The sequence below is a fragment of the Nicotiana tomentosiformis genome, chromosome 6 (assembly GCF_000390325.3).
Source record: "Nicotiana tomentosiformis chromosome 6, ASM39032v3, whole genome shotgun sequence".
In the NCBI taxonomy this organism is placed as follows: domain Eukaryota; kingdom Viridiplantae; phylum Streptophyta; class Magnoliopsida; order Solanales; family Solanaceae; genus Nicotiana; species Nicotiana tomentosiformis.
Window position 1 is genome coordinate 14,206,579 of NC_090817.1, and position 23,449 is coordinate 14,230,027.

The 23,449-nt window shown below is 35.8% G+C and overlaps 1 pseudogene; it reads left to right on the forward strand.

Annotated features, from left to right (window-relative positions):
• The first annotated feature begins 2,477 nt into the window (after positions 1 to 2,477).
• LOC104089918 (3-hydroxyisobutyryl-CoA hydrolase-like protein 5) lies at positions 2,478 to 20,434 on the forward strand (annotated as a pseudogene).
• Positions 20,435 to 23,449: the final 3,015 nt, after the last annotated feature.

Genomic DNA, 23,449 nt, shown 5'->3' on the forward strand with positions numbered 1-23,449 from the left:
AAAAGTCTCAATCCAAAATAAAGAAAAGAAAAGGAAAAGAAAGTGAATCCAAATGCAGAAGCAAATGTAAAGGATATGGACTGCTTAAAACCTGACTGATGTTACGAGCTTCACATTTCTCGCCTTGCTCAGAAGAAGCCGTAGAAGAATGAACTAGCACCTACAGCTAGCAAGCATCAAGGTTCATATCAGAGTCCGCATGAACAACCAGCCAAGACTCAAGATCAAAGTTCAGAAGACTTATAGATAGGAATTCTGTAACTCATAGTTGATAGGCTTGTCTAGTTTCTTTCAATTTTGATGTAATAGCAAGACCACAGACCGGAGCCTCGACGGAACCTCACTCGACACTCCAACTCATCATTCCATCACTATCCTTGAACTACACGCGACCTGATTCCCTTATAATCCGGGATATGTAGGCGGTCCAAAACCAGGACTCGGTTGCACCCTTACTTTTTTCTTCCTCTCTTGAATAACGATAGGGTCAAAACTTAAGTCACTCGGCTCACTTTATCTTTGCCCGAAAACCTTTAATGTTTCCAAGCAAAGAGGGGCATGCTATGAGCACCTAATTTTTTACCGTATTTGAATATTTCCCGCTCCCGTCTTTCCGCGCGTGTCTCCACCATACCGGTCCCCCATGTCTTGTCCCCCCATTATTTGTGTCCCCCATGTTTTGTCCCCCCATTATTTTTGTCCCCCATATTTTGTCCCCCTATTGTTTTTGTCCCCCATGCTTCCCCACTCACAACCCCCCATATCTTCCCTATTCCCTAAAGAAGAGCAGCGACCCCCACCTCTCGGAGGCCGAAGATAAAAGAGAGAGCACGGATAGACCCCCCCCCCCCAAAAAAAAGCAGGGGGATCCGCCGATTTCTTCTTATCCATTCCGTCCGAATAGTTGCTGACACTCTCACCTCAGTCTCAGCAAAGGGACCGAAAGCTCACACATACATACACACAAAGACAGACATGTTCACAGTCTCATCTTCTCGTCAGCTTTGCTATCCAAAGTTCCATTTCGACATTCCCTTCTAAGCTTCCTCTTTGGGTCACTCAATTGAAATCTGAAGATCTCATTTGGTCACTTTCTGTCGATTTCTTGTTTGAGGTACGCCATACTCATATATGACCCTTTGTCGAATTCATAATTGAAATATGAGTTTATTCTTGTTACATGTTTGTTTTGAATTCACAGAGCCATCATGTTTAGCTATTAAATTTGTTTATTGTTTTTTTTTTTCTGTTTGGTGTTTACTACTACCTGTGTGTTTGAAAAGCCAATTGTCTGTAATTTCAATTGTTGAATTTATGATATTTGGATTTGGATTTGCTGAAAGCAGTGTTACTATTATGATAGTTTATTTATATCACATGTAAGCTTTATGGCTCAATTTGTTTTGGACTATATGAATATAGGCAACTGGTCTTTGGCATTTTAAGAATCATGAGCCCAAAGTTAATTTCTACTGCATTTGTACATGATAAAGAGTTCATTTTGTGTATTAAAATGGAGGATATGTCGAATATTAGTAGTAGATTTCTGGCGAAACTAAATGACTATTATGATGAATGCACTGGTTGTGATTTCTTTCTTTTTTCTAATATCAAAATATCTGAATGGGATTGTGACCATGTATGCAAAGGTATTAAATTCGCAAAATTGAGATGTCGGTGCTCTGCTTTCAGGCACCGCTCTGAATCAGCCCATATTGGAGACTGATAATGATTAAGTCGAACACTGATTTTAGTTCAAATTAGATTATGTGAATAAAAATCAAACGTAGAAAGAAATAATCATGAACATCGTAGCTTTGCTTTAGACACGATTAATAAATCATCGTGGCCATGAGCTCGGTTTCCGTGGCATGGTCACGATACCTAAACCCCAACTCGAGTGTGTGTTTCACGTGACTCGACCACAACTTCTGATAATACATGTTGTAGTTCGCGGGTGCGTTTCACGTGGCGCGATTCGCAGTAAGTACAAAAAATAAACGAGTATGCGACATCGCGACTTGTTCAAACAAGTTCCATAAATTATTAAAAGCGGTTTTAAAAGGTAAAAATGAACAATATGTCTCAAATATGTATTAAATCAGATAATTAAGCCAAGTATTAATTGTTAAGCGACCGTGCTAAAACCACGGAACTCGGGAGTGCCTCACACCTTCTCCCGTGTTAACAGAATTCCTTACCCAATTTTCTGTGTTCGCGGACCATAAATAGAGTCAAATTTCCTCGATTTGGGATTTGAAATAAACTGGTGACTTGGGACACCATAATTATTCCAAGTGGCGACTCTGAATTTAATAAATAATTCCATTTCGAATATTGTCACTTTAATTGGAAAAACTTCCTTATCCCCATGTCCCCGCAGGAAAAAAGAGGTGTGACAAATATGTAAGTTGCACATGGCTACCAGGATTTTATTGATATTTCAAAAGCATATATATAAGGATTAAGGTCCTCTTCTTTTCTTGTGCATTTTCTTCTTTGTTTTACCAGCCAATTTCGAAGTTCTCATTTGAGCCAGCAAATGATATTCTCTGCAGTTAAGTATCCCATGGCTCAAGCAATGCTAAAACCAGATCAAGAGGTAATCTTTTATGTGTGTGAAATTTGAGCATTCGGTTCAAAATCTTAAGACATTAGTTGAAATGATCTAAGAAATTACTCTTTTGGAAATCTTTTTATAACTAATGAGGGATAAATGTATTTCTTTAACACCCTCCGGCAGGTGTAACCTAATTCTAGGGTTATAGGTGAAGTGGTCTAAGACATTATGTATAAACCCCTTTGAAAAGTCTTTCACAATCAATGAGAGACAACTATATTTATCTTACCCTGGTATATTAAAAATATAATTAAGTAAATAATTATGTGTTTTCTTTAACAACTTAACCTTTTAAATGAGATCATACTTCAACGGACAAAAAATAATTTTGTAATACAGATAAAAATATGTTACTTTACATCAATAACAGTTGCGCCTTAATCCCAAATAAAGTTGGAGTCGGTCGATATGAATTCTCACTTCTTTCTTTAAGCTTAATTAACTCATACCATCATCGTGCCAAAATTTTATTAATTTAATATGATAAAAAGTTAGTTTGTAGTAAGTTTATTAGTGAACAAAATTGGGTGACCATAGGTGAAATATATCTAAGATGTTCGTGTGCACTATCGTAAAGATTCAACTTATATCATGACTCAAGACAAGTAACTTTTTACCAGGTTGTTATTGCTGAGGAAATTGGTCGTGTTAGAGTTCTCACTTTAAATAGTTCTAACCGGTTAAATGTCATCTCTACAAAAGAAGTATGTTTTACAAAATAGCCAGAAGGAAATTAAATCTGATTATTCAATTCAAGAATTGTTTTAAATGGCCTCTTCCCAATTAACAAAAACACATTTTAATTTCCTTGTACAAGCCATTGGTTCTAGGTCAAAAACTCGAAAATTTGAGAAAGATGACAATGCACAACTTGTTATCATCAAGGTAAGTATCTTTTTTTTTAACCATGTTTTTTTTAATAATCAATCAGAGGTTGGTGACTCACGTTTTAAAACTCGATTTGTAATGAGTTCACTCATCTACCCTTCTTCATTTAAATTTCAAGTTATTTGTCTACAAAGGAGTTTGAAATTTCGGAACTGTTTGTCAAACTTGACCTATTTTTTGATAGGAATTGTTACACAAATAGCCAGTTATATTCAATGTTTACTTTTCTAGCCGGTATACATAGATTGTATATTAATTGTATACAGTTATATATATACTAGTCTTAGAGTACGCGCTTTGCACGGATACCCATATTACTGAGCACACAAGTTTTTTTTATTATGAAATACATATTTAAGTTATCTGATAACATTATCTAAATGTTATTAGATAATGTATTTGAGTTACTTAAAAATATATATCAAAAATTAAAGAAATTCCTGAAAACGATGAACGTTGTTCTTATTTAGCAAGTTTAATATATGAAGAAGTCATTTTTCTCCGAAGTTAAGAAAACTTATTGTGATTTATGAGAACTTAAAATATTTCATGAAAACTGTTGTTATTTTTGCGACCTAATACTGAAAATAAAAAAAATAAAAAAATTAATCACGCTTCTTTAAAGATTTGTCAAGTAACACAAATTAAAAATTAAATCCTTTGGTCATTTAGAGATTTGTGTATGAAAATGTTTGCCCTATATGTTTGTGAAGTTGTTATGCAACGCGGTTCAAATAATGAAATGATTTAGATATGATAATTGAAATCTTAATTGATTTTAAAGACTTCCTACCTACTTCAAATAAATAAGCATTTAATAAATAATTTTTCAGTTAATTTTGAAATATTAAATATTAAAAAAATTACCTTGGATGTATTACAGTTGACATGTTGATCCATCTTCACCTTTAAAAATACATTTTACCATTGAATAAAATTATATTTTATTATTTTTATTGTATTTAGAACTTTAAAATCAACTAAGATTTTACTTATTAAATGTTAAAAAGGTGATTTAACCAATTGAATAACAAATCAAGTGAAACACATTTATGTTATCTTTCTCACCATATAATATATATGCATATATAAAATATACTTAAATATTAAAAAATATCTGTTTTTGGCTTAGACGTCTTAATTAACTATTTATGTATGGTACAGACTCGCGTTAGTTTGGTGTTGAATCTTCTCGATCTCTTACAAACTTTAATAATTTTCCTATAAGTTGATTTTAAAATTCAAAAATTAACATGTAAAGTATTATATTTATATTACATTATTCAAATAGAGAAATAATTTATGACTTTAAAGTCCTTAATATTAGGACCTTTCTACCTAATTCAATAAGGAAAGATTTTAATAACCAAATTTTAAATGATCTTAAAGTCCTTCATGTTAGGAAAATAACTTAAATTACATATTTGTCCAATGTGAAATCTATTTTAGAAAGGTAAAAAGGGCGAACGATATTTTGCCAAAGGTATTCGTGTTTTTAAAAATATAGATATAGATAAATTATACATGTACTATAGTTACTTTTAGTTTGAGAGATTAGTTGGGCGGTTCTTCGGTTTAATTCTTCTTTTTGATATTGGGTTGTATGTAATGCAAAATAGGGAGCTGGCCGAGCGTTTTCTGCTGGTGGGGACTTGAGAATGTTCTATGATGGCAGAAAGACAAGTAACTGTCTTCTTTTTTTCAATTTTTGGGGTGACAAAATATGTTTAGTTGTATACTCTAAAACTATTAAATGATTGACATTGGCTATTTGGCTGCCTGTACTTCTTAGGGGATTCTTGCGTTGAAGTTGTTTATAGAATGTATTGGCTTTGCTACCACATTCATACATATAAGAAACCACAGGTACAAGTTGTGTGATGCTCCTCTACAATTCATTAATTAGTACTATATGATATGAACAAAAACAAAAGGAGAGATCATAGATTAGGTTAATATCACGTATGATTATTGGTCTTTATTCATCATAATAGTAAAGTCGTAAAATAATTTCTGTCACATTAAAGTAATTAAACATTATCCATTATAATAGTAGAGTCACAAAATTATTATTTGTCACGTCAAATACATTACCCATTATAATTGTAAGGTCAGAAAATTATGTTTGTCACATCAAACTAATTTTATCCTCTACAACAATAATGTTACCTTGATGGATATATAGGTTTGTTGACAGACTGTCATATATAGTTATTGGATAAAGTTTAGCGACTTTATTGGTAGAAAAAATCAGAGTAACTTTAATTTGAGAAAACATAGTTTTGACTTTACTATTACTTGGTAAGATTTGTTGAATTTACTAATAGTAAATAAAGTTCAGTTATTTTAACGTAACAAATGGAATGGTCATACAATTTTATCACTTTATTGTTATAAATAGATAAATTTGAATAATCATACGTAAAACTAACCCGGTCATAGAGAATTTACCCTTTCTAATTACTGTTGATAATATACTTGACAGGTTGCTCTTGTTCATGGAATGTGTATGGGGGGAGGTGGATCTTTAATGGTGTCAATGAGTTTCTCTGTTGTCACTGAAAAATCTGTTAGTATACACTATACACATACATCTCCATTACATGCAATATAATTCTGACTTAAATCTCATAAGTAAGAGAAGATATATCATAATATATATATCTAACAATTATTTCATTGGTATTATAGTATTTTTCGACTCCTGAAACAAGATTAGGATTCCATCCTGACTGTGGCTTCTCATATATGCTTTCACGGCTTCCTGGTAGACTTGGTAAGCATTCAAATATCAGTGGACATGTGCGAGCGAGCGCACATATATATATATATATATATATATATATATATATATATATATTATGTATAATCTTCCCATGTTTAAATTGATCATTACATATGTTCTTTTTCTTCTTAAAAAAAGGTCCAAATTTACCTATTACTATATGAAAAACTTAGAGTTATTCATTCGCTTAAAGTTAGTAAATTATCTTGTATTTGTCCTTGACTTTAACGGAGGACCAAGATGGACTAGATAGATGAATTTAACGTGTCAAAGTACTCTGGAAAAAGGTCCAAATAAATTTGCCCAATTACTTTTGACTATAGTTTAAAATTACCTCCAGTTATATATACTTCACGTAGGAACACAGTTAGGGCTCGTTTGGTACGAGGGATAAGGGATAATTAATCTCGAGATTAAATTTGAGATGAGTTTATTTCATATTTGGTTTGGGATAAAATTGCGGTATTATACCGTGATTGTAGTGTTATTTTTATCCCCACGGGAAGAATGAATAATAATCCCGGAATAATTAATTTTGGAATAACTTGTTTCCCAACCAAACGACCCCTTAAGGTATAAGGGAAAATATGAGATGATTTGCTAACACCAAAGGTACGAATGAACTTAAAATATAACAAGGATAAAATTAAGATATTTGTATAATAGGAGAGTATTTTTTACCTTTTTGCATTTCTTCTATGATGAACTAAGAGGAAAAGGTTGATATATTCAACTGATATTTTGTATATGTAGGAGAATACTTGGGCTTAACAGGGGCAAAGCTGAAGGGTAAAGAAGTGGTTGCTGCTGGACTTGCCACTCATTTTGTTCCTTCTGATGTCAGTTCAAGCTTCATTTTTCTCTGAACTTTTTCTTTTCTAGTTTCAATTGATAGCATAAGATAATCAAAATAGAGATGTTTGTTAGCCTTGACTTTATAGTATATGAAGATTGTACTTTTTGTTCCAAGTGTAAAGAATTTTTACACTATCAGTGTAATTTAGCGTTTGAGAAGGGAAGTCTTGGAACAACTGTAAAGTAGTCTCCGTGTGATATATAGGTCACGGATTTGAGTTGTGGAAGCAACCACTAATGCTTGCATTAGAATAGACCGGCTCTTTCCCGTACCCTGCGTAAACGCAGGATACTTCGTGCATTGCCATTTTTTAGGTATCATGCATATTAGGCTATGAAAAGTTACACCCATTATGCAAGTCAACTTTACCTGATAGTCGGTACAAAGAACATAAATATTTTATAATAATTTAATTTCTTTAGTCATTCTTTATGTATTTTCTGTTCTATGAATGTTAGAAATTGGTTTACTTGGAGAAGAGCTTGTTGAGCTTAAGAACTGGAGAAGAGAAGGCTATCAGATCAGCCATTCAAGAATTCTCAACAAAAGTTGAGATAGATGAAAGATGTATCTTGAACAAGTAACACATTTATATTAATTAATGCAATCTTTATTTATATAATAAGAATCTTTTTGAGGATATGATGCATTATATATATATATATTTAGGCTTTCCATAATCAATGAGTGCTTTTCCAAGGATTCCATGGAGGAGATTGTGAAATCACTTGTAAGATAACTCTTCAGCCTTACCAAAATATATATAAACTTACTCTGAGTTATGTGCCTTGTGATGACCAAACGATTTAAGTTATATATACTGATAGTGAAATAATTTTACACTATTTAATTTAAACCATAGTGATCTCATTAATTAGTTGATGCTTATTTCATTTTCAGGAATTTGAAGCAAGCAAAGTAGGAAATGATTACCAGTGCTTGGAAGCCTTAAAAGATCATCCGCAACAGGATTGAAAATAACACTGAGATCGGTAATTCTTCAGCTGACCAAAATAAACTTGCTTTGATATACACGTAGAAGACCAAAGGATTTAATTATATGCATTGACGGTATAAAGTTTTTGTACTATATTAGTGTAGTTAACCCGTAATAGTAGGGTAATTGTCATTTTCACGAGGTTGCCAATCACACCTATCCTAAAAATTTGTATATATGTAATATCTTATAAGTAACCTAATTATGTATAATCTCGAATATTTCAGATTCGAGAAGGAAGAAAACTAACGTTGTCTGAATGCCTCAAGAAAGAATTCAGACTTACAATAAACATATTAAGAACAATCATATCTGGAGATATCTATGAGGTAATTATTTGCATATTTCTAAATAATTTGTATGAAGAAAGTTGAATTCTAATATTCTCTCCCTTTTAAATCTAAATCGAGTTTATTTTCCCATTTATAAGGGCATACGGGCTGTCACAATTGACAAGGATAATTCTCCAAAGGTATGTTTTGTTGGGAATACCCCCCACAAATAATATTCACGGTAATAACAACGGAATAATAACGTAGTATCGAGATACGGTAATCAACAAAAAGTACAACAAGAACAAAAAGATTTTAACGTGGAAAACCCTTCTTAATAAGAGAAAAAACCACGAGCCCAAGAGGAGCAAAGTAATCCACACTCAAAAAAATAACCTTCTTTTGAGATTCCGGCCTCACTACAATATCGCTCACACGTACTCTTTATTTTTCCTCACATACTGCACCGCCTATGAATACCTCACACTGCTCTATATGCTCTCAGATATATTTCTCTATGAGATTGGTGTGTACAAATGAGAAGCTGAAGGCTTCTATTTATAGGAAGAAGTGTTGTAGCTCTTAACCAATCAGAAGTTGGTTTCCTGCAACTTGCGATTTGCAAATTGCAAATCGAGAACCAAAACCAATTTTGGCCAAAATTGGTTTTCGCATCTGTTTCCTCCTTTTTGTTTTCTTGATGGGGATGGACCCCACAATCTCTCCCTCCAAACCCATTCACCTGAAGGAGATAACACCGGACTTCTAGTTTGAGTGCATGCCGACAGGTTCTTTGCACAACTCGAACTTGTCTCTTGGTACCACCTTGGTCAGCATATCTCTTACTTGTGAAAATCTTCCGGACTTGCAGAGATTCACTCTCTACCATTTCTCAGATCCAGTGATATCTCACATCGGTGTGTTTGGTCCTTGCATTACATAGAGTTCTTGCTCAAGTCTATTGCACTTTGACTATCACAATAGACAACATACTCCTTCTGATGTAAGCCAAGCTCTTGAAGAAACCGTTTCAGACATATCATCTCCTTGCCTGCTTCAGTAGCGGCAATGTACTCTGCTTCAGTTGTAGAGAGTGAGACACACTTCTGCAACCTCGACTACCATGATATAGCTCTCCCTGAAAATGTAAACAAATATCCAATAGTGAATTTTCCGTTATCAATGTCACCTGCCATATCCGCATCTGTATAACCCTTCAAGACTAGATCAAATCCTCTAAAACACAAACAATCTCCTACGGTACCTCTCAGGTACCTGAGTATCCACTTGACTGCTTCCCAGTGTTCTTTTCCAGTATTTTCGAGTAATCTGCTGACAATACCAACTGCGTGAGCAATATCAGGTCTAGTGCATACCATTGCATACATCAAACTTCTGACGGTAGAGGAATAAGGTACTTTGGTCATGCTCTCCTTTTCCTCTATTATTGTAGGACACATCTTCTTGCTCAACTTCAGATGACTAGCAAGAGGTGTGCTGACTGGCTTAGCATTCTTCATGTTGAAGCATTCCAGTACACGTTCAATGAACTTCTCTTGAGACAGCCACAACTTTCTGCTTATTCGCTCTCGAACAATCTCCATTCCCAGAATTTGTTGTGTTAGGGCCCAAGTCCTTCATATCAAATGACTTGAACAAATCTCCCTTCAACTTTGCGATCAGCTCCTTGTCTTTTCTACAATTAACATATCATCCACATACAATAACAAAATAATAAAGTTATTATCAGAAAATCTTATGAAGTATACACATGGATCAAAATATGTCTTTATGTAAGTTTGACTTTTCATGAATGAGTCAAACTTCTTGTACCACTGCCTTGGTGCCTACTTCAACCCATAAAGACTCTTATTTAGTTTACACACCATGTGTTTCCTTTCAGCTACTTCAAATCCTTCTGGCTGCTCCATATAGATCTCATCTTCCAAATCTCCGTGAAGAAATGCAGTTTTCACGTCCAATTACTCCACTTCAAGATCTAGGCTAGCTGCTAAGCTCAAGATTGTTCGAATAGAAGTCATTTTGACAACGTGTGAAAATATTTTGTCAAAATCAATACCTTTCTTCTGTTTGAAGCCTTTTACCACCAATCGAGCTTTGTATCTGACCAGCTTGCCATTTCCATCTTTCTTGTGTTTAAAGACCCACTTGTATTTGAGTGGTCTTTTACCCTTTGGAAGTTCAACCAGCTTTGTACGTGCCATTTTTCTACAGAGATTCCATCTCTTATTGCATGGCTTTCATCCACCGTTTCTTTTCTGGATGGGACAACACCTCCTTAAGACTTTTTGGCTCCCCCTCATCACTGATTAGGACATACTCTGTGGAAGGGTACCTGCATGACTCTACCTTTGGCCTTTCTGATCTCCTCAGAGATTGAGGTTGTTCATCTTCTTGAGTGGCGTACTCCACTTGCTCGACATCATCATTAAGTTTCTCCCCCTACTCAATAAACTTACCAAGTTGCACCCCCTGCTCAATAACCTCACCAGGTTGCTCCCCATGCTCGGCAACCTCGTCGGTCCTACTTTCTGCACTTGTGGGATTGTTAGAAGTAGAAGGAATAGTAACAAGGTTAGTGATCATACCATTCTTGGCCTTCTTTGACTGATCATCCACTGCCCCAACTTCACTTTCACGGAAGATTACATCTTTGCTTCTAATGAACTTCTTCTTTATATGATCACATAATCTGTACCTGAACTCTTCATCTTCATATCCAATGAATATATAGGGAACATATTTATCATCCAGCTTTGTTCTCTGCTCCTTTGGTACATGTGCAAAAGCTCTGTAACTGAACACCTTCATATGTGAGTAGGACACCTCCTTGTTGGTCCAAATTCTCTCTGGAATGTCAAACTCCAATGGAATTGATGGACTCCTATTGATCAGGTAACAGGTTGTCTGAACTGCTTCACCCCGAAATGACTTAGGCAGTTTAGCCATTCTGAGCATGCTTCTCACCTTCTCAACAATGGTGCGATTTATTTTCTCAGCTACACTATTGTGTTGTGGGGTTCCAGGAACTGTCTTTTCATGTCTAATCCCACGGCTCGAATAATACTCTTCAAATTCCCTTGAAGTGTACTCACCTCCATTATCACTTTGAAGACGCTTTAGCTTTTGGCTTGTCTCCCTTTCCACCAAAGCATGAAACTTCTGGAAAACTTGAAACACCTGATCTTTGATTTTCAAAATATAAACCCACAATTTTCGTGAAGCATCATCAATAAAAGTAACAAAATATTTTTTGCCGCCCATCAATTTAATTTTCATTGGACCACAAATATCAGAATATACCAAATCAAATATATTCAATTTTCTTTCAGACGATGTCTGAAATTAGACTCTATGTTGCTTACCAAATAAACAGTAGTCACAAAGTTTTACCATTGTACCTTTGGCATAAGAAATGAGTGATTTCCTGGTAAGATTTTGCAATCCCTTCTCGCTCATATGGCTCATTCTTTTGTGCTACAAATATGCAGAAATCTCATATTGTACCGCATTCAATTCACCTTGGCATATTTCTGTATTTGTCCTGTACAACATGCTACGAGCAACTCCCTTTACAATCACCAATGATCCCTTGGTAAGTCTCCACTTTTTATTTGAAAAATAGTTATCGTATCCATCTCGGTCTAAATCAATTCCCGAGATCAAGTTCATTCGCAAATCAGGTATATGTCGCATGTCTTTTAGAACCAATATGCATCCAATATTTGTCTTGATACAAATGTGTCACGTCCCGAACTTGGGCCTGGACGTAACACGGCACCCGGTGCCTGACTACATGTGATCGAGTGAACCAACTGGCTGGCTGAATCAACATATGACATCATAACATACTGAATGCGGAAGATAAACTACACATGCCGATATACTGAAAGTCTGAATGATATAAATCAAGTGTGGAAATACTAATATAATTCTGAAACATATTTGTAGCCAACATAGCTTAACATGAAAAGTCTGCGACTCTATCTAACTATTACTCTAGTCTATGAAGCCTCTAATGAAGTACTGAAAACACTGACTATCTGTAATTACTGAAAGACTATTAAGTAATGATATTTCCCCAAAAGAATTGGGGCTCACCAAATAGCTGGTACGAGAATCCTAGCACTCTGAATCGTCAACTTGTAAATCATTACCTGCATCGTGAGATGCAGGCCCCGGGAAAAGGGGACGTCAGTACATTTGAATTGCACTGGTATGTAAAGCAACTGAAAGAAAGAATTATAAATGCTGAAACTAAGCTGATAATTGAGAATTGATGATTGATAACTGAAATGATAACTATTGAAATTGAAACTGAAATTATAACTGATAACTGATAACTGATAACTGAAATGATAACTGATAACCGAACAAAACAAAGGAAGTAAAGATATGAATACTCCCTCTTCTGAATGGAACAACCTGTTTATCTGAACAAACTATGGCCTCTGGCCCAATATATATGTGCACAAGCTACAGCCTCGGTCCCAAGTATACGTATACATAACTACGGCCTCAGGCCCAAAAATGTATAAAGCATAAACTAGGGCCTCAGGCCCAAACATGCATAAAACATAAACTACGGCCTCAGCCCCAAATATGCATAAAGCATATAAACTACGGCCTCAGGCATAAATATGCATAAATCATATAAACTACGGCCTCAGGCCCAATTACAGGTGTTCAACATTCAAGAATTTAAAATAAGGAACTGAGAATCATACTGCAATACATGATGATGAAATATTGAATCATATTGAGTTATATGATACTGGAATTATGAATATGACTAGACTAAGACAAGTATTCATGAACTGATTATGAGAACTAAAGCTTTAACTATTTATAACATGCTGAGTAATCTAGATTGAGACTCATGAGAATCAATCACAAGTCTACATTGATTACGCACTGAGCTCACAATGTTCAGAATGAAAGTCATGAACGAATTATGAAGCTAGAGAATAGAAGTTCTGCAACTATTCAAGGAACTAGGCTTAACTATATTTGTGAGACAATTAGTAACGTCGTAAAAGAAACGTAGTATAGGGAGAATCGTTAACACTCCCAAACATAGAGAGTTAGCCTCACATACCTTAACTTCGTACTCTTGAGCGTAATACAACATTCGCCAACCCTTTCAACTTTAATATATATCAATACAAGTCAAAGGGATTCCATACTAGCAATAATACTCATGTTTTGGTCACTTAGGCATTTTCTCAAACACTTGGTGGGCATAAAGCCTCATAGCCCTTATAAATGGTGTTTCTACACCCAACAACCCATTCTCTTGCTCATAGATAAATTCTAAAATCTCAATTTGCTATAATCAATACCATTCTTCATCACTCATAAGATAAACAACACCCTTAATAAATAATCAACAATCAACAACCCAAATCTATAATTGTTCATGCTTTTTTATCAAAACTATCAACCTATATCTCATGAACTTGTAGTCTATAATCATTAATCCAATTCTATAATCAATTAGAGGGTGAAGATATTACCTTCTTGATGTTCAATCTTCTTGAATTCGAGTTCTAGGGTTTTGTCTCTCAAAACTGATGTCCCTATCGAATATCTAATGATTTGGAGGGTTTACCCATGTTAATAAAGTGTTGGGAAATTGAGATTAACTTAGAATCACCATTAGAACTTACCTTGGATGGTGGAGGGACCTTTGAGGACTTAGGTTCTTGAGAGCTTCCCTTTCTAAAGCAAGTTTTTTGTGTTTTGGGGTGTGGGGACGAATTAGGGCTTTAAAAATGACCCCGCGGGTGTGCTCCCATGCTCCTGGATGCGCATCAGGGCAGTATCACTGCCACAAGTGCGCGGCCACGCACGGGACCATCTGGGCGCGTATTTTATGCATTGTCCAGTACAATGCACATAACATTTTTCTCAGAAATCCGTTCGAGTTCTATAATATATCGTTGGAAAGATATTTCAAAGTGCTACAACTTTCATGTTTTAAGTTTTCCCAAATTCCTTACATAGTTTCACGATATCCCACTGGAAGACAGACTTTTCGTAAACTTAGTCGATTTTATTGGATCTTATGCTCCTCACTCTCCGTATTGATTATAAAATAACTATTTCCACCCATAATCATCCCGATAGGACTTCACATGTCTAAAATATCAAATTAATACCCATTTAACATATCCACACCTAGTCTGAATGTACGTGGTGTTACATTATCTTCCCCTTGGGATCATTCGCCCTCGAATGATTGTCCTGACTGTAACTTCGACTAACTTTGGACCTTAAATGGGTTTAGTAAAAACATGAAATTTCATGAATACTTGTATACTAAACTGAATGAATACATGATTACTGAACTGCTAAGATACTGAACTGAAAGACTACTGCCTTGACTGAATACTGAGTTGATTGAATACTGAAGGATGTGGATATTATAATATAAGGTATGAAATGAAAAGGTTAGTTACCTTCAACATTTCTCCAAAACACATGCCAGCTATCATAGTATAACACAAGCCTCACAGTGCATCATAATGCGCATAACATGAAATATATATGTGAATACTGGTCTGCCATGGATACGTGAATACTGAACTAACATGGATATATGAATATTGAACTGGCACGAATATTTGAGCTGAACTGACATGAATATCTGAGTACTAAGCTGGCATGAATATCTGAGTACTGGACTAATATCTATCTAAGTATTGAACTGACATGAGTATCTAAGTACTGAACTGGCATGAGTATCTAAGTACTGGAACTTGAATGATAACATGATACGTGAGATATTGGTTGTAAAACCGTTAATTCTAGTGGCAACTACAACTCATAAGTTATTTGTTCGATCCTTCATAGGATCATATACGGCCCGATGTATCTGCGACTGAGCTTTCCTTCCTTCCCAAATGTTATAACACCTTGTATAGGAGAAACTTTTAGAAATACCCAATCATCAACTTGAAACTCTAGGTCTCTATGTCGCACGTCCGAATGGGACTTTTAGCAGCTTTGAGCCGTCTTCAAATGCTCTTGAATCAACTTGACTTTCTTCATAGTCTAATAGACCAAATTTGGTCCCAACAACTCAGCTTCACCAACTTTTAACCAACCAATTGGCGATCTACACCTTCGCCCATACAGAGTCTCGCACTGTGCCATCTTGATACTAGAATGGTAGGTGTTATTATTAGCAAACTCAATGAGAGGTATGCGATCATCCCAGTTACTTTTAACATCAAGGACATATCCTCAAGTGTCTGAGTAATGCGCTCTACCTGGCCATCTTTATGAGGATGAAAAACTTGTGCCTAATCCTTTCTGAAAGAACTTCTAAAAGTTCATTTTAAACTGAGCACCACGGTCTGAAATGACGGACAACGGGGTCCCATGCAATCAGGCAATTTCCTGAATGTACAAATTGGCATAATCTTCTGCTGAATCTATAGTCTTTATTAGCAAGAAGTATGCTGGCTTGGTAAGTCGATTTACAATCACCCAATCAAATCATGCGTTTAAAATGAGCAAGATAATCCTGTTATAAATTCCATATTTACCATATCCACTAAAAAATATGTGTATTCTATGGTAAAACAATGGGCTTTCTGTCGCTCGACTTTCACTTTCTGACAATTGGGACACTTGGCCATAAAGTTTGCGATGTTCTTTTTCATGTCGCTCCATCAATGAATCTCCTTAAGATCATGATACATATTTGTGGAACCTAAGTAAATAGAATACCTGAAATTCTGGGCTTCAGACATAATCTGCTCTTTTTATGTCTGAAACGCATAATCTGCCTTGGTACCTCAAAGTACCATCATCTCCCCCTTGTTCAAAAGCCATAATCTTATGCTTGTGAATCCTCTCTTTAAGCTGTAACCAGTAGGGATCATCAATCTATTTCTCTTTCACTTCAGCTACTAAGAAGGAATAAGTCCATTTCTGGACAACAACTCCACCATCTTCGGTGTCCGAAAGTCGAACTCCTAGCTTGGCTAAGCGGTGAACTTCTTTCACTATAGATCTATTGCCTGCCTCAATCATGAGTTGTACTTCCCATACTTGATTATATTTTTAAGATACTTCCTAAAAACACTTATAGAATTGTTGTGAGCTAAGTCTATACTCCGAATATTAGAGTCACGTGCAATGGCACTACCCTCGTGATACATAACTGGTCATGATTTTATAGTTTTTTTATATCCCATGCTAATTATGCGGGTTTCAAATCTCTGACTGGACTTACTGACGATTTTCACATCTCCCCATTAGACCAAAGGTTAAGGTCTTGTACATGCTGATCCTTCTCTTTTGTTGGGATCCGAACAACTTTTCTTATCTTCCGTAATTCTTTGCACTTTACGTCAATAAAGACTCACCTTCTGACTTACTTCTAAGCAATCCTTCTTACTAAGAAAAACTATATTACCTACGTAAATTACAGCTAATGTATTCACAACTATCATACACAATCTTAATGATTTAACTCTACTCATACTGTCAATCTTGGGGAGACCCCTTTTCGATAATTCTTAAAGGCTATTATTCTGTAGTTGGCTCTCTTACTACCTAGCTGATATTTTTTTCTCAATATCACTATACTTCGGGTTTAACTTAAACTCTTTGGGTTCTAACACGTGTTCAAAATTTCAAACTGTCATCCACTCACTAGAGTTAACCTGGCTAAGTAAATCAAATCTTACCTCTACTAGCTCTGCTGAAATTGCTAATTCACTGTATCTACTCAAAACTTACTTAAGGACTTAGAATCACCATTAGAACTTATCTTGGATGATGGAGGGACCTTGGAGGACTTAGGTTTTTGAGAGTTTCCCCTTTTAGGGCAAATTTTTGTGTTTTGGGGTGTGGGAGACGAAGTAGGGCTTTAAAAATGACCCCTCGGGGTGCTCCCATGCACCTGGACGCGCATCAAGGCAGTAGCACTACCACAAGTGCGCGGTCGTGCACGAGACCATCTGAGCGCGCACATGGGCGCGCATTTTGTGCATTGTCCAATAAAATGCACATAACCTTTTGCTCAGAAATTTGTTCGAGCTACATAATATATCGCCGGAAAGATATTTCAAAGGGATACAACTTTAATGTTTTAAGTTTTCCCAAATTCCTTACATAGTTTCACGAGATCCCGTTGGAAGACAGACTTTTCGTAAACTTAGTTGATTTTATCAGATCTTATGCTCCTCACTCTCTATCTTGATTCTAAAACAACTATTTCCATCCATACTCATCTCGATAGGACTTCACATGTCTAAAATATCAAATTAATACCCATTTAACATATCCACACCTAGTCCGAATGTTCGGGGTGTTACAAAATGTCACTGATCCCCGCAATCTTTGAGTAACTCGTGTTACCCATTATCACAGTGCCAAAATCACCTGCTACATATCTGCAAAAAATTTCTCTTACCGCTGTGGAAGAATAAGATGTTATTGTATCAACCACCCATTCCGACTCTGGACCTGCCAAGTGCATGCATTCCTCTTCCTCATTTACGAAGAGAAGAACATTATCATTATTTTTCACCATGGCGATTGTGTTGTCGTCATTCTTTTGGCCACTTCTTTCACCTTTGCCCTTTCTTAGATTTGGGCAATCTCTTTTGAAGTGCCCGGTTGATCGCAATTGTAGCAATTTTTGGCTTTTGATTTGGATCGGTTCTTGGACTTCCCACGACCTCCAGATCTACCATAGTTGCTTGAACTCCTTTGGTAACTCCTGCCTCTACCTTATGTGATAAGAGCATGTCCTTGATTTCCAGGCTTTATTCTCATCTTCTCATTGAGTAGAAGAGCCGATGTGATGTCCTTCAACTCAATAGTGGTTTTATCGTGCAGGATGGTTGTTGCCAAACTATCGTACGAAGATGGCAACGAGTTCAAGAGTAAGATGGCTTTATCCTCTTCCTCGATCTTTACTCCGAGGTTGGCAAGTTGCGTGATTAATCTATTAAACACATTTAAATGTGACAAAAAATTTGTACCTTCACCCATATGTAGGGCATATAACTGCTTCTTCAGGTACAATTTATTTGTCAGCGTTTTAGACATGTATAGGCTTTCTAACCTTGTCCAAATTTCACATGATGTATATTCATCAATGATGTTATTTACCACATTATCTGATAAATACAACCTGATTGCACTAGCAACCTTTTCATCCAAGTCAACCCAATCCTCAGCTTTCATGGTATCAGGCTTCTTGGCATCATTGTCTAATACCTTGTGTAATTCTTGTTGGATGAGCAGATCCCTCATCCTTCTTTGCCATGTTGAGAAACCGTTATCTCAGTTGAATTTTACTACCTCGTGCTTTACTCCGGACATTTTATTCACTGAGTATAGTACTACCGACCGTGAATATTATTTCTATGAACGAGCAGAACCTATTGTTATGAATACCTCCCCCCCCCCCCACAGAAATAATATTCACGATAATAACAACTGAATAATAACGTAGTAACGAGATACGGTAATCAACAAAAGAACACCAAGAACACAATGATTTTAACGTGGAAAATCCTTTTGAATAAGGAAAAAAATCACGAGCCCAATGGGAGCAAAGTAATCCACTATAATGAGAAATTTTACACACCGTATCCCCGAGTAAAGTACTCTAGGGACCACTACACACTCAGAAGAATAACTCTCTTTTGAGATTCCCACCTCACTACAATATCGCTCACACTCTCTATTTTTCTCACAAACTACACCGACTATGAATACCTCATACTGCTCTATATGCTCTCAGATATATTTCTCTATGAGATTGGTGTGTTCAAATGAGAAGCTGAAGGCTTCCATTTATAGGAAGAAGTGTCGTAACTCTTAACCAATCAGAAGTTGGTTTCCTGCAACTTGCGATTTGCAAATTGCAAATCGAGAACCAAAACCAGTTTTGGCATATGTTTCCTCCTTTTTGTTTTCTTGATGGGGATGGACCCCACATGTTTCTCTTCATCTTGAGGGGAGCCTTAGAGCGACAGTAAAGTTATTTCCGTATGACATGTAGATCATGAGTTAGAGTCGTTGAAGCAACCATTGATGCTTGCTTTAGGGTAGGTGTCTATATCATATCCCTTTGGGGAGTGACCATTCTCCGAACCCTGTGTGAATGCAAAATATTTTGTGCACCGCGCTCCCTGTCTACATCACACATCACACATCCATACTTGTTATTATCACCAACCCAATTTAAATGTATTATGCTACATCCAGTCTGTATTATCTGTATTATAAGGTTATTGCATACACTTAAGAAAGATATCTAATAGCCTTAATTATAATAGTATATGAACCAAACCACCTTTTGTCTCTCTCTTAAACATTTCACTTAATTAACACTCATTAATTGGACCAGTAACGGGAATCCAAAGAAGAAAAGTAACAAATACTTATTTTTCTAAGTCGTCAGATATTTTGAAACAAAATCAATTTGTCAAAACAACTAATGATTGCTGAGACTGGAGGAAGTATTGAGTCGTGCAACGATTTACGAAAATAAGAAAGAACAACAAACAAACCTGGTGCAATCTCATAAGTGGGGTTTGGGGGAGGGGAGGGGGAGGTTGTATGCACGCAGACCTTACTCATACCTTGAGAAGGTAGAGATGTTGTTTCCGATAGGCTCACGGCTCAAGGAAAAATGAGAAAGAAATGACAGAAATATGCAAACTATGGTTTGATGAATTATTCACTATAAAAGTGCATTAGAATGGATTTTGTCCAATCTTTTATTTAAACCATTACAGAAGAACCTTAAACTAACTTATGTTACTACTTCATTTGTCCTTAGTGGTACCCTCCAACTCTTGAGAAGGTGAAAGACGAGCAACTCAACTTGATTTTCAAGCCATTTGAAGAACATTTGGAGCTCCAAATTCCAGATAAGCAAGAGTTCAGGTTTGTAAGCATTCTAAATTGTTCTTTTACTTCTTTGCTTAAAAAAATCTCTTATTTACCTTACATTATATGATTGTGTAGTAATTCATATAATATGATTAACATGTGGGATGGAAAATATGAAAATTCAGTATATTATCAGCTTGATTAACCAAGAGAAGAATCAAAAGGAATATCTCAATCAATTGCTCTTGGAACTGGTCGTATACAATCTGTATTGTGAGAGGCTTCTATTTTATTCGTACAAATGTACGTTAGAAATTGTTGGGATTGTAAGTTTGTGTAGCTTAAAGAAGGTGAATGAGAAATGAAGGGAAAATGAAATATTCGGCTTCGGCTTCGGATTTGGATTTGGATTTGGTCAAAGATCGATTGATTGATTAATCTTTTTGGACAAAATTTCTTTCAATTATTTAATTAATTAATTAAATAATTAATGAAAAATTCAATCCGGAATAACCCGCGACCCGGTTCGGTCAGGCCCGTTTTCTTTCCCAGATTATTTTTAATATATTTTTCCCGCAATATTTCAAACACCCCTTTTTTAACAGCCATGGCTGTTTCTAAAAGGTTGCAAACCTTTTCAGAAACATTGCCAGCAACTCTATAAATAGAGTTTGAATCCCAGAATCTTTCCTTACAAAATTTTCTGAGCTTCTTCTTCTTCTTCTTCTTCTTCTGCACAATATTTTTCAGTGTGTTTTACGCCCATTGAGTGGTTCTCAGTTCATCAGAGTTTTTGGTACCAATACACTGGTGAGTTAAATCGTTCTATCCTGGGAGGATATATTCAGTGGGCTCGATTTATTCCTATACTGTTTTTTATTTTTCAGAATCTATTTCGTTAAACAAGTATTACTAACTTTCTGTTTTGTTTTTTCAGAAAGTTTAATTATTTATTACAGCAATACAGAATTTATAACATTCTTAAGGAAATTAACTTTTTTTTTTATATTCTGTATTTTGTTTGTGGAGATTAAAACCTGTATGGTTTTCTACTCCTTCTGAATTTTACTCTTCTGATTTGAAGATATAAAAAACTTCATCAGAGTATTGAAATTCGTAAAACTATTTGAAGAACATAACAGTATATAAAAACTTCGATTTTATTTATTATACATATTATTTTTGTTAATAACAGTATTGTTTACTGTTTTGATTTTGCCATTAATTGAACTCTTCTGTTGTTTACAGTGAGAAATGGCAATTGATAACGGAAATTCTTCTGTGACTATTGCGGCAACGACGATAGCCTCGTCAAGCCGGACTGTTGTTCCACCAACAGAGAAATCGGGGAAATTTTTCGGAGCCAACTTCAAAGGATGGCAGCAAAGGGTGTTCTTCTGGCTTACCACACTTGGTATGCAGAAATTCACTAGTGAAGAACCTCCAGTGCCTGCTGCGGACATGCCGGACAACGAGAAATTCATGATTGTTGAGGCGTGGAAGCAGGCAGATTTTCTTTGCAAAGGCTATATCTTAAGCGCTTTAGAGGATGACTTGTACAATGTGTACAGTGCGATGAATACTTTGAAAGAATTATGGGACGCACTTGAGAAGAAGTACAAGACTGAAGATGCATACTTGAAGAAGTTCGTGGTTGCCAAGTTTCTAGACTATAAAATGATAGACAGTAAAACTGTTGGAACCCAAGTTCAGGAGCTTCAACTTATTTTTCATGACCTTATTGCTGAAGGTATAGTCGTGAATGAAGCATTTCCAGTGGCTGCAATGATTGAAAAATTGCCTCCTTCGTGGAGAGATTTCAAGAACTATCTTAAGCACAAGCGCAAAGAAATGAAGTTGGAAGATCTTGTGATTCGTCTCAAGATTGAGGAAGACAACAAAACAGCCGAGAAGAAGTCTCGTGGAAATTCAACGATCATGGGAGCTAATATCGTTGAGGAGACTGCTCCAAAAAGTAAGAAGAGAAAGAGGTCTTCTGGACAGACTAAGGAGCAGAACAAAAAGAAATTCAAGGGCAGCTGCTACAATTGTGGAAAAACCGGTCACAAAGCCCCTGATTGTCGTCTCCCAAAAAAGTATAAGAAGAAGGGACACGCCAACATAGTGGAGAAGAATTATGACATTGATGATCTGTGTGCAATGCTTTCGGAATGCAACCTAGTTGGAAATCCGAAGGAGTGGTGGATTGACTCTGGAGCCACTCGACATGTTTGTGCTGTCAAGGAAGCATTTGCGACTTACTCTACTGCTGGTCCCGAAGAAGAGCTTTCCATGGGAAATACTGCAACAGCCAAGATTGAAGGTTATGTGAAGATATTCCTGAAGATGACTTCCGGCAAGGTATTAACGCTCAACAACATTCTTCATGTTCCTACTATTAGGAAGAATTTAGTTTCTACTTCTTTGCTTGTTAAGAACGGATTCAAATGTGTATTTGTTTCTGATAAAGTTGTTGTAAGCAAGAATGAAATGTATGTTGGAAAGGGCTACCTCACAGAGGGCCTCTTCAAACTAAATGTAATAGTTGTTGACAGTATGAATAAAATTGCAGCTTCTTCTTATTTATTGGAGTCAAATGATTTATGGCATATTCGTTTAGGACATGTCAATTACAAAACCTTGTGGAAGTTAATTAATTTAGAAGTGTTGCCTAAATTCGAGTGTAATAAATCAAAATGTCAAATATGTGTTAAGTCTAAGTTTGTAAAACATCCTTATAAGTCTATTGAAAGGAATTCAAACCATTTAGACTTAATTCATACTGACATTTGTGATATGAAGTCGACACCATCTCGAGGTGGGAAAAAGTATTTTATTACTTTTATTGACGACTGCACTCGATATTGTTATTTTTATTTGCTTAATAGTAAGGATGAAGCAATTGAAGCATTTAAGCAATACAAGAATGAAGTGGAGAATCAATTGAATAAAAAAATCAAAATGATTAGAAGTGATAGGGGTGGAGAATATGAATTTCCATTTGCAGAAATATGTTCGGAATATGGAATTATCCATCAAACTACTGCACCTTACACACCTCAATCCAATGGAATTACGGAAAGAAAAAATCAGACATTAAAGGAAATGATGAATTCTTTATTAATAAGTTCCGAATTACCGC